This window comes from Streptopelia decaocto (assembly GCF_964273445.1).
Source record: "Streptopelia decaocto genome assembly, chromosome: 1".
Classification (NCBI taxonomy): Eukaryota; Metazoa; Chordata; class Aves; order Columbiformes; family Columbidae; genus Streptopelia; species Streptopelia decaocto.
This window is the reverse complement of record NC_138663.1, coordinates 42,129,196-42,140,496: the sequence shown is the minus strand read 5'-3', so window position 1 is coordinate 42,140,496 and position 11,301 is coordinate 42,129,196.

Here is an 11,301-nt window from a genome sequence, read left to right as displayed (position 1 = left end):
GCTTAGTGTCATCAGCAAACTTGCTGATAGTACACTCTATTCCCTCATTTTTCTTCAGGGTACCAATACAGAGACACAGTATACATGGCAACTTAGATTTCAGCACACAATCCACTTCCTGTGGTTGAAAGTGTCAGCCTTTTATGGATCGTATGGAAAATAGAGGAGTTGCTTGGCTACAAACTGATCACCTGCCAAGTGACAGTGCAATTCATTTACAAACCTGTTGGGTGGGTGGAGGGCCTTATGGTCAGGTGGTGGTTTCTGAGTAGTATTTGCTTTGGGTGGCAGGTTTTCACTGTGCTTTGCTCGGTAACAGTGGCAGAGGTAGCAGCCTGTGACGTAAAGGTGGAGAGACTTTCTGGATCGATTGAATAGCCTGTTGTATTGTGTTTGCATGGCAAGGTTTTGGTAGTGGGCAGGCTGCAGGGTTTGTTTCTAAAAGAAGATGACAGAAGCTTTCCCCATGTCCAATGGAGTCAATGCCAGCTGGCTGCAAGATGAACCTGCCACTGGCCAAGGATGAGCCCATCAGCAATGGTGGTAGCACCTCTGGGATAACATAGTTAAGAAGGGTGAAAAAAAACCTGCTGTGCAACAGCAGCACCAAGAGACGTGAGAATATGTGAGAGAAGCAGCCCTGCAGACACCAAGGTGAGTGAAGAGGGAGAAGATGCTCCAGGTGCTGGAGCAGAGATTCCCCTGCAGCCTGTGGTGCAGACCATGGCGAGGCCAGCTGTTCCCCTGCAGCCCATGGAGGTCCATGGTGGAGCAGATACCCACCTGCAGCCCGATGAGGACCGCACGCCAGAGCAGATGGATGTCCAAAGGAGGCTGTGACCCTGTAGAGATCCTGCATGGGAACAGGCTCCTAGCAGGACCTGTGACCCCATGGAGAGGAGCACACACTGAAGCAGGTCTTTCTGGCAGGACTTGTGATCCCCCGTGGGGGGACCGCACTGGAGCAATCTGTTGCTGAAGGACTGCACCGCATGGAAGGGATGCATCCGGGAGCAGTTCATGAAGAAGTGCAGCCTGTAGGAAGTACCTATGTTGGAGAGGTTGTGGAGGACTCTCTCCCATGGAAGGGAGCACACATTGGAGCAGGGGAAGAGTGTGAGGAGGAAGGAGTGGCAAAGACAGCTTGTGATGAACTGTCCGCAAACCCCATTGCCCATCCCCTGGCTCCACTCGGGCAGGGGGGAGGAAGTGGAGAACCCAGGAATGAAGTTGGGTGGAAGAAGAAGGGAGGGGTGGCAGGAAGCTGTTTTAAGATTTGGGTTTATTTCACATTATCCTACTCTGACTTTTTTTTTTTTTTTTCCCCAAATCAAGTCTGTTTTGCTTGTGTTGGTAGTTGGTAAGTGATGTCCCTGTCCTTATCTCGACCCATGAGCCTTTCGTCATACTTTCTCCCCGCAATCTGGCTAAGGAGGGGGAGTGATAAAGCGGCTTTGGTGGGAACCTGGCATCTAGCCAAGGTTAACCGACCACACCTGTGAGGATAGATAGGCACAATTTCTGCCTCTTCATCCAGGCAGTTACTGTCCTTGATCAAAGATCAAGTTTGAGCAATGGGAAAAGAATGTACTTATACCAAGGAAACTGAAGAAACAATTTTTAAATACTGTATAAATGGATGTAATAGGAGGAAACTGTAAGTTAGTGAACTTCCAATAAAATTCCCGAGAAGAATTTTACAAAGTAAAAATATTATTTATTCAACATCATAATGATAATTTAAAGTGCATAAGGAACAATGACATTATCGGTGAGCCTTTCAGTTTACAAGTGGAAAGCTTGTTAAATTCTTAGCTGTAGAATAGTATGTCCAGATATGGGCACTACACTCCAAGCAAATATATGTCAGAGAAAATCTAAAGATGAGTAACAAAAAATATAAGAAATCTAGAAAACCTGGGGTTGGAATAACTGGACATGTTTACTCTATGAAGAATGAGGGGAAATGTGGTTACAATTCAAATACTGAAAAGTTGCTGCAAAAAATAGCAGAATTATTTTCTTTCATGTCCACTGGAATAGAACGAGAACTAAGAAGGTGGAAAGAGAAGAAGGTAGTTTCATATTAAGAATGTTTAACGGTTTTAGAAAAACTTTTCTAAATATTATGATAGATATGTACTGAATAAATTCCAATTGGAAGGTTGTGAAATACCTGTCTTGTTTTGTCAGCTTTCTGGTCATTTTGCTGAGATGCAGATATGAGCTCAGCAACTTTGTCCTTCATCCCTCTCTCCTCCTTAGAGCTTTATCAGGTACCCAGCAGACAACAGCCTCTATCTATTAGGAGTGCAGTGTGCAGGTGGAAATAAAGAAGAAAAAAACACACAAATCTTTATTGTCCAAATACTAGGCCAACTGCCAGCAAGGACGAAATTGTATTTTATCAGTTGTTGATGATTCCTATTGCCAGCTTGAAGAACACTTGGAAAGGGCTACTTTTTTTTCTCACTTGCAGCTCATTTCTATGGGACCTTCAAGCCTATACAGAGTTGGTATTTGCTTGGAGAGAATCTGAGGAATTTGCAGCCACAATTGTGTAATAATTTCATGCTCAGACCTACAGGCTATCTGGGTAGAAGGTGTTGTTTGAGATGTGTTTCAGATGGCAGAATGGCTTCATTCAAAAGTCACTGTCCTTTTTGGAAATATGGATTATGCTGTTTGCAAGATTGAAGTCTCTAGGCTGAATTAGCAGGAGCACACTGTGGGCAAACTAGAAAAGGTACTATTTGTCTTGTGAAACATTTGTCAAAGTTTAACACACATGGCAAACATATATATAAATACAAGTAAAATACAAATAATTGCAGTGAGTGCCTTACAGTGCATTCAAGGAGACCTAATTTTGTCAGTTTGCATTCTAAAATGTGAAAGGTAAATAAAAGTATTGTAAGAAAAATTATTTTTCCTATTTCTCCTCCCCCCGCCCTGTATTTTTCCTGTTTCCACACAAATGCTGCAGGATATATCTCTCTGAAATGAGCTTGTTGAAAATGCAACTCTTTGGTGCACACAGTTTTCATGCACTAAGATGTGCAGACAGAACCTGAGGTTGCGGGGAGGGCAACTGTTCACAGTGTGACAGTGCCCAAACACTACGAGGAATGAGGTAGCTTTGCTTTCTCTGTAAAGGAATATGATATACAGCAGGTAATGGTAGATGATGTCTGCGCACCATTTTCAGGCTGAGTCTTCACCTGGTTTCCAGGAGTATCTGTACCATCTGGATCTCTATTTTTGGGCCACACATTGACAGGAACAACTTCATTAGGGGCTGAATTTGTTTGGGTACATTGTGAAACCAACTTCAAACTTTATAGAATTTCTGCTGGGGTTTGCTGGTCACCTTTGCTGTAAACATTTAATTTGTTCCATGTAGTATGAGTGATCATGTCAACAGCATTAACAGAAGTGCTGGTGTTGCCCTTTCCCTTATTGCAGTCCTGCCAGTGGCTGTTTGCTTTGTAATGGCTCTACTCCATGTGCCATAAATACCCTTCCTCCAGTGTTGGCACTGCCAACCACTTGCAGATCTTGGTATTTCAGAAGCTGCTCAGCTAGGATTGGATGTGATCCTCTCTCAAAAGAACAGGGATCTGCCCAGGGGATCCTGATAGGGCTATACTGAAGCACAGAAGGAGAGAAAAGTGTGGTCACTCTAATAAGGTCTGTACCCTTTTCTGCATACACTTGTAAACAAGGTGTAACTGCAAACACTTGTACTGCCTGGTGCACTTGTGTTTAGAACAGGAAGGTGACATCAAGTCAAGATGATCTGAGGACAGGAGAAAGGTGTACACAAGTAAATAGAGAAGCTGATCCAGGTGTGGAGGAATGCTGTACGGAGAGCAATGGGCAGCAAAATGGCTCATCTGAAACACATATGCATTCAACGTGACCCTGTTTCCTTCAGGACTCTTATCTGTGCAGCACTGGAACAGATGACTCAGTGCCAGATTCTTGGATAAATTCGACAGTGCTGCTGTGGGAAGCAAGAAACCACTAGGAAGGTTACGTAGGTCTTTACTGTGTTGATCCTCAGGTGTAATGTGGTCATTCCTTCTCCTCTTGATATAATCTGGCAATGCATATATGGCCATTTCCTGAAACTACATGAGTCATATTGACTCATTAATGTCCTTTCGGTTTTCTTTATAAAGAATTAGTGGGTTCTAAGGTGAAAAATAAACACTCCTGAGGCTGTTGTACTTTCATTTTGGCTCACTGGTGTGTTTTCAAATGTCCTCTAAGTCTTTCTTTCATTAGCCATGCTAATTTAAGAGGAGTCTATTGATGTTGTATCCTGGGCATCATTACCACCACTGCCTTCCAGAATTTTTTTTTTTTCAAGTTTTTTTTTAGGTGTTGTTTGTTTGTTTGTTTGTTTGTTTTCCTGTTATGTACATTCAATCATTTCAATGTAACCTCTTTGTTTGTTTGTTCGTTCTGCATTGGAAAAAAATGAAATAATTCTTGCAAAGCATGTCTTTGGAAGGAGATAGACAAATTAATTTGTAATATCAAGAGGAAGCTGCTGGTTTTCCCCAAAAAATGTTTCTAGAAAAGTGTCTTGGATTCAGGCACACATACAAATAGCATCACTATATTTCTAGGTTCTTAAACAGATCTCACCTCCTAAGAACTTACTCTTTTTTTTTGTCTACAGTATGGCAGTCTCAAAAACATCTTCTCATCTGTTTGTCTGTTTTAAGATCAGAAGGCAAATGCAACATCCAGTGATCAACTGGTAGGATAGTCCAGCATTAACATGGTGTAATTTGTCTTTGCATTCCATCTTCCCTCTTCTCTGCCCCTTGATTTTGGGTATTTATAAAAGGGAGCTGTTCATATTTAAGGTTGTCACCACCTAGCATGCCTGTACAGGAGAACACCAAGGAAAACCCATTCGCTTCAGGAAAAAGACTAGATTCTGCCCCCCCTGTGCTTTTCATTTTAATAAGTTTGATAAAAAAGGACATTAAAGTACTTCAAAAGAGGGAATGGTTATGTAATTGTCCAGTACCATCCCACCTCAGGCATGGTTCCATTTCAGAATGAAGGTTTTCCTGTGTTAGAAGTTATGCACTGTAATAATTGTTCTTTGGAGGAAATGAGTTGTTACACATTCATTATAACATTCTTCAGTTGTCTACACTGTTCATACCAATAGCATTACGTATTTATGTATGCCATCATAAAACAGACCCACCCATGCACTAATTATTACCACACGAATGTGAGACACTGAAGGTTCACTCAGGAGCATACTAGTCTGTTCACAGATGATTATATATATATATAATGGTATAATGGGCATAAATATTGCTAAGCCTTGCTTATTTCAGGTACTTCAAAGACATATGTTTTCATAGGTATATTAACCTGACCTTATTGCATGCAGGTAAGGTGAGCACAATAGTACATAGGCTTAGAAGTTAATTGACTGACTAAGCTTGGTAGTTTACAAAGTAAGTCTTCTTGAGAAGTCACTAATGAGAGCCTCATTCCAAGTATTTAATTCTACCTTGCCATGCTGCTGTGCGTGCATGCAGCTGTGGAAGGGATTTGAATATATAACCCTCCGCTTACAGATGCAATAATATAATGGAGGAGAGTATGTAGTGTGCAAGGCTGCATTAGCTTTCTTGCTCCTAAAGAGAGGAAGTTAGAGGAACATGCTGTTAAAACTGAACTATCACGACCAGTGGGATTTTGCAACAGAGATGATGTTGCAAAGGCGTCCTGAATGATAAATGCGTATCTTGACTTAGCCACACGTTTCTACTTTAACTACCAAATATGCAGAAGTAGAATTGCAGGGACATTGACAAATAAGTCCTTTTCACCTACATTCTGTTTTCAGCTGTAGCTTAGCCTTGCTGTAGGCCAAAAATCATTACTTCACACCTCATCATTCACTGATGTAGTTTCCATGCAGTCATCTTCCCGCCATCACTCAGTGTTTACATGAGCTAAGGGGAAGCGTAAACACTTTCCTGTAAGGACTCCACCAGAGTTTGATGATTGCAGACATAGTCACAGAAGTAATTTCAGTGGGCTCACTGATGATGTCATTGCACAGAACTCTTTGTTCCTAACTCTCCTGACCCTGTCTGACCGGCTGCTTCCCCTATGGCTCTCACTTCCTTCTTTCGTCAACATTGCACTTCCTGCCTCCAATGGTCCTTCCCATTTGTTCTCTTTGTGTTTCCTGCAACCAGTCCCTTCTGTTTTTCTACCATATAAAGCAGGGAGACAAAGCCACACCCCAAGACTGAAAAAACAAGACAGAAATCATGAAACCAAAAAGATCACTGGTACTATTTTGTTCTACCGTTGTCTTTTTTTTCTCTTTCACCAGATGTGAATCTGGTGAAAGGAATCTTTAGATTCCTTACACTCTGTGGTGGAAGTGTTAGTGCACTGTAAAAACTTAAATATTTTTCAACAATTTAGTGTGAAAGCTAATGTGAAACATGCCACTAATAATGTGGAACATTTAATATCTTAGTCTTTCTAAATAGCTTCAAACTGTGGCGACTTCTCAGTACTTACTATAGAAAACTAATATTACAAACCTAAAATTCTACGTCTTTCCTATTTTTGAATTATAAAAGCATCAAAACCGAGTTCAGAATTGTTTCATCATACTCAAATAATTCAATGATGAGATTTTTAAAAAATGTGTCCTTTCAACACATACACATTATATACAACTGCAAGTAATTGAGATTAGAATAAAGTCACTATATCGACTTTAAAAATGATGTGCAATAGTTAACATGTTTTGTGTTTTAAACATATGGGATATCAACGTAATCACACAGCGATGAATTACAGTGTAGTTTCAGTCCAGTTGATACCTGGTTACAGTAAGGTCATGCTTTTTAATGATTAGTTGATGCCAATAGAAATATGAAGTAACTATACAGGTATTCCAGTTATTCCCATTCTGTGCAACACGTGTATCTGTATTCTACATCTGAATTCTACATATATGTATAGACAGACACACAATCACATCTCTGTATATATGTCTGCATATAAGTATGTACGTGTATCTCGGATGTGCATTGTGTTCACATGAACCATTGTGTTCACACTATAATTATTCCCAGCCATGCTCTTTGTGGTTATGTGAATTAGTGGTAATTGCAGGATAAAAAAATTACTGGTGTAACTATGCTATAATTTCAGTGTAATTACAGTCATTGTATTATGAATTTTAACCAAATATCAAGCCTGTACTCTTTCAAAGCAGAACATCTAAGTGCAACCACTGCATAAAAAAGCTTTAAACTCATTTCACTTTCTGAAAGTTTCCTCTTTCTCTCCCACACTAGCGCCTTTCTTGCCTTTTTAATAACTAAAAAAGAATCTGTGGGCAACTGAAAAACTCATATATATGAAATATGCTTCACAGCAAAAGTGTCATGGAAAATTAGCCTTTTCCTTCAATTGCAGAATTGAGAATTACTGAATCCTAACTCTGTATTTTTTCTGAAGAGATCTACAGTAAATCCAATACTTGCAACACATCTTTATAAGATACTATGATATTATGTTTTTCCCTTTGGATCTTACTTTTAATTAGTATAATTCTAGTATTTATGATTTCTATCTGTCACTTTACTGAAGATGCATGCAAGTCACATTCCAGACCTCTACACTGGTGTTTGGCCAAAAAACTGGGCCTGACACCATTGCGCTTCCAAAAAATACAATCACAGAATCATAGACAAGAAGCTGTTGAGTAAGCCTGAAGCTTCCTGAATCAGCGATCCATAGTCTGTTTCTTCTTAAAATGTTTCATGATTAGTGCAAGTGTCATTTAACAGTGTAAAGATCTAAAGGCCTGCCTTCTCACTACCCTAAAGCTTATGACATCATTTACAAAATCAGAATTACATATTAACAAATCAGCATATCAATACACATGGTAAAGTGTGGGGCAGAAGAAACCCACACCTTCGTATGGAACTGTTAAATAGTCAAAAAGGGCACATGCAAAAGTTGGATATATGAAATAAAATATGGTGCTTTCAATAGCATAGTTGACTATAAAATGTTACTGCTCTGTGCTTGATATTAAATGTGTTTTCAGTTTAAACTCAAGGTGTGAGACAAGGTCTCCTTACAGATAGAATTATTCTCTTCCATATATCTTATAAAGAATAGCCTGCATTCTTTTCTAGTGCAGCAGACCATAATTTGACCAAGTGATGCTGGTAGTAGTAAAAAACAGGGAGATAGAAAGCCAGGGAAGTTTATCACATCAGCTAGAAACCAGGAATAAAATTCTACACTTCAGTAATGCTATAAAGTGTGCTCACAAATCATAAAAAGAACTTATAGACACAGTACTTGTACTTTACAGTAAAATTCTGATGCCTGAATAATTTGGGATAGCTTGTGCTTTTCTGCAGCAAAGGAATTTGGGGGTGATGTGGAACTAAATCTGGAACTTCACAAATTTTGTTTCAGCATTATGGCAGTGAGTCTGCCTAGATACTTGCTTCTAGCATGGCTCCTCATCGGCTGCTCCTTAACATACCCACTTCACAGTTAGTAGGAAAGTTTACACTAAAATGGCCATTCTAAAATGATGAGAACCAAAGACTTGTAGAATAGGTCTAGTACCAGAAATTCAGATTGCCATGTAGGAATTGTAAAAAAACAATTAGAAAATTCTTTCCCATTGCACAGTTTGATAGTAATGGGAAAAGCTCAGAGTTGGTTTCTCTTGTGGACTCAAGAGACAAAATTTTAATGCCTGGAGTAGAACAAAATTCAAGAAGATAAAAAGTGGATATGGATACATTTTTATTTGGAATATCTTAGAATATAGAATCACAGAATCATTGAATAGTTTGGGTTGGAAGGGACCTTCAAAGGTCACCTAGTCCAACCCCCCTGCAGTGAGCAGGGACATCTTCAACTAGATCAGGTTGCTCAGAGCCCCGTCCAACCTGACCTTGAATGCTTCTAGGGATGGAGCATCCACCACCTCTCTGGGCAACCTGTGCCAGTGTTCCACCACCCTCATTGTAAAAAAAATTTTTCCTTCTATCTAGTCTGAATCTCCCCTCTTTTAGTTTAAAACCGTTACCCCTTTCCTATCACAACAAGCCCTGCTAAAAAGTCTGTCCCAATCTTTCATGTAAGCCTTTAAGTACTGAAAGTCTGCAATAAGTCTCCCCAGAGTCTTCTCCAGGCTGAACAACCCAAACTCCCTCAACCTTTCTTCATAGGAGAGGCTTTCCAGCCCTCTAATCATTTTTGTGGCCTCCTCCGGATCTTCTTCAACAGGTCCACATTTTTCTTCTACTGAGGACTCCAGAGCTGGACACAGGACTCCAGGTGGAGTCCCACCAGCACAGAGTAGATGGGCAGAATCAGGTCCCTCAGCCTGCTAGCCATGCTTCTTTTGTTGCAGCCCAGGATACAGCTGGCATTCTGGGCTGCAAGCACACATTGCCCACATTGCACACATCTTATGAACTTGTAGGCCTGGTTTCTATTTGTGTGATGTAGAAATTGCATATGTTTAATAGTTTAGATCTGGTGAAGAGGCAGTGGTGATAGGAGGTGTCATACTGGAGCAATTTCTTCCACATCGGATGGAGCATGGGCTGCATCAGGCAGTTCTAATATGGAGACGACAACACCAGTAAGCTTCCTGACTGCTGTAATTTAGTACATCCACAGTGCCATGTCTTTCAGTTTTCACAACATGCCCTTGACATGTTTTTTGAAAGCACAAATGGAAAGTCAGCATGAAATCTCTATGCCGCTTGGTATTTTTCATAGCATTTATAGCTGTTGTCACTTAATACTTTATAAACAAAACATTCTCAACTTTTCATTCTTGTTCTACTCAATGTTTTCAGGCATCTCTGAACTCAAATTTCTGTAATGGTGTACTTGTTTGAGATGGAAGTATCACACCTGAAAACTATTTCATATGAGATAATATAATTTAGAGATGGAGAAAGACAGGATAATATTCTACTACTGTCAATGTTATTTTTCTTCCAATTTTGTATGTCTCCTCATATTTTTTTTATTTTACTTTTTAATTGTTAATTCATACACAGTGAAGATTTACATGTCCATATAACCATCAGCTGTCTTTCCTGAGGAATCAATGTACAAGCTATCATTAGATCCCTGTATTACACCTTCTCATTCTTATCTGTTGTCTACATTATGAAAATTCCTTTCCCTAACTATTATGTCGAGCAGTATGAAAATGTATTAACTTTGTTAATATATATTAGTTCACATTATACACTGCAATGTAATGAGGTAGTGGAATTTTACTAGAGACATCAGCATTGTTCATCCTTAAGTAAAACAAACTAATGGTCCAGCTCATGGAATGGACCAGAAGGACAGCCCAGCCCTGGAAATAAGGACTTTGTTTCTTGGAGGCTTAGAGGTGTCCCTGACAGATAAAAGATACCCCTGAACAGCCAAGACAATGCCAGCATCCTATAGCCCCTCTAATATGTCTTTGAAACCCTCCCAGCACCATCTGGCATCGTAGATAAGTAACTATAGCAAGACTGATGTCTGCACCAATAGACATGCAGCCAGAATGCGTCCGAAATTTAGTTGCTTTGCAAAGTTTTACCATGTTTAGTAATCATTAGCATTGTATTAGTGATCAGTCAAATCTTGTTGTAACCAAACACTTGAAAGGTACAAGAACCTTGTGTGAAACTGCTTTTGGGATGCCCCAGTTTGGCTGGTACACTTCACAAGTGAATACATATTTACCCTTGTAATTCTATACTTTGTGTCCCAGCCTTTCGGTCGGCACAAGCCAGTTGCAGATTTTCATAACATCTAGTTCAAAAACCCAAAGAAAAGTAACTGTCATTATACAGACATCGAGTTGTCTCCATTAGCTCCCTCTGAATGTCTCTCACTTGTGACCTCTCTTGTTGGGATGCAAAGTCTAGATCTCACCAAGTCTCCGTAAACTCATTCTGGTTTAACTGTTGTTTACCTATTGGCATAAATAATCCTACTGAAAAAATAGAAGTACTGGCCCAGTGACATGACTGTAGAAAGCAACTCCGCTGCATGAGAGCGATACGCTCAATGAGCACTTTCTGATCTCCAACTTCACCAAGAAAACCAAAATTGGGGCACAAATATTCCGTTAACGTCTTTTCACATCACCACATGCTCTTTGGCTTGCCCTGGCTCTGCTCCCCTGTAGAACGATGAGGGGAGCACACGACAGATTTGCAGGACAAGCGACACATG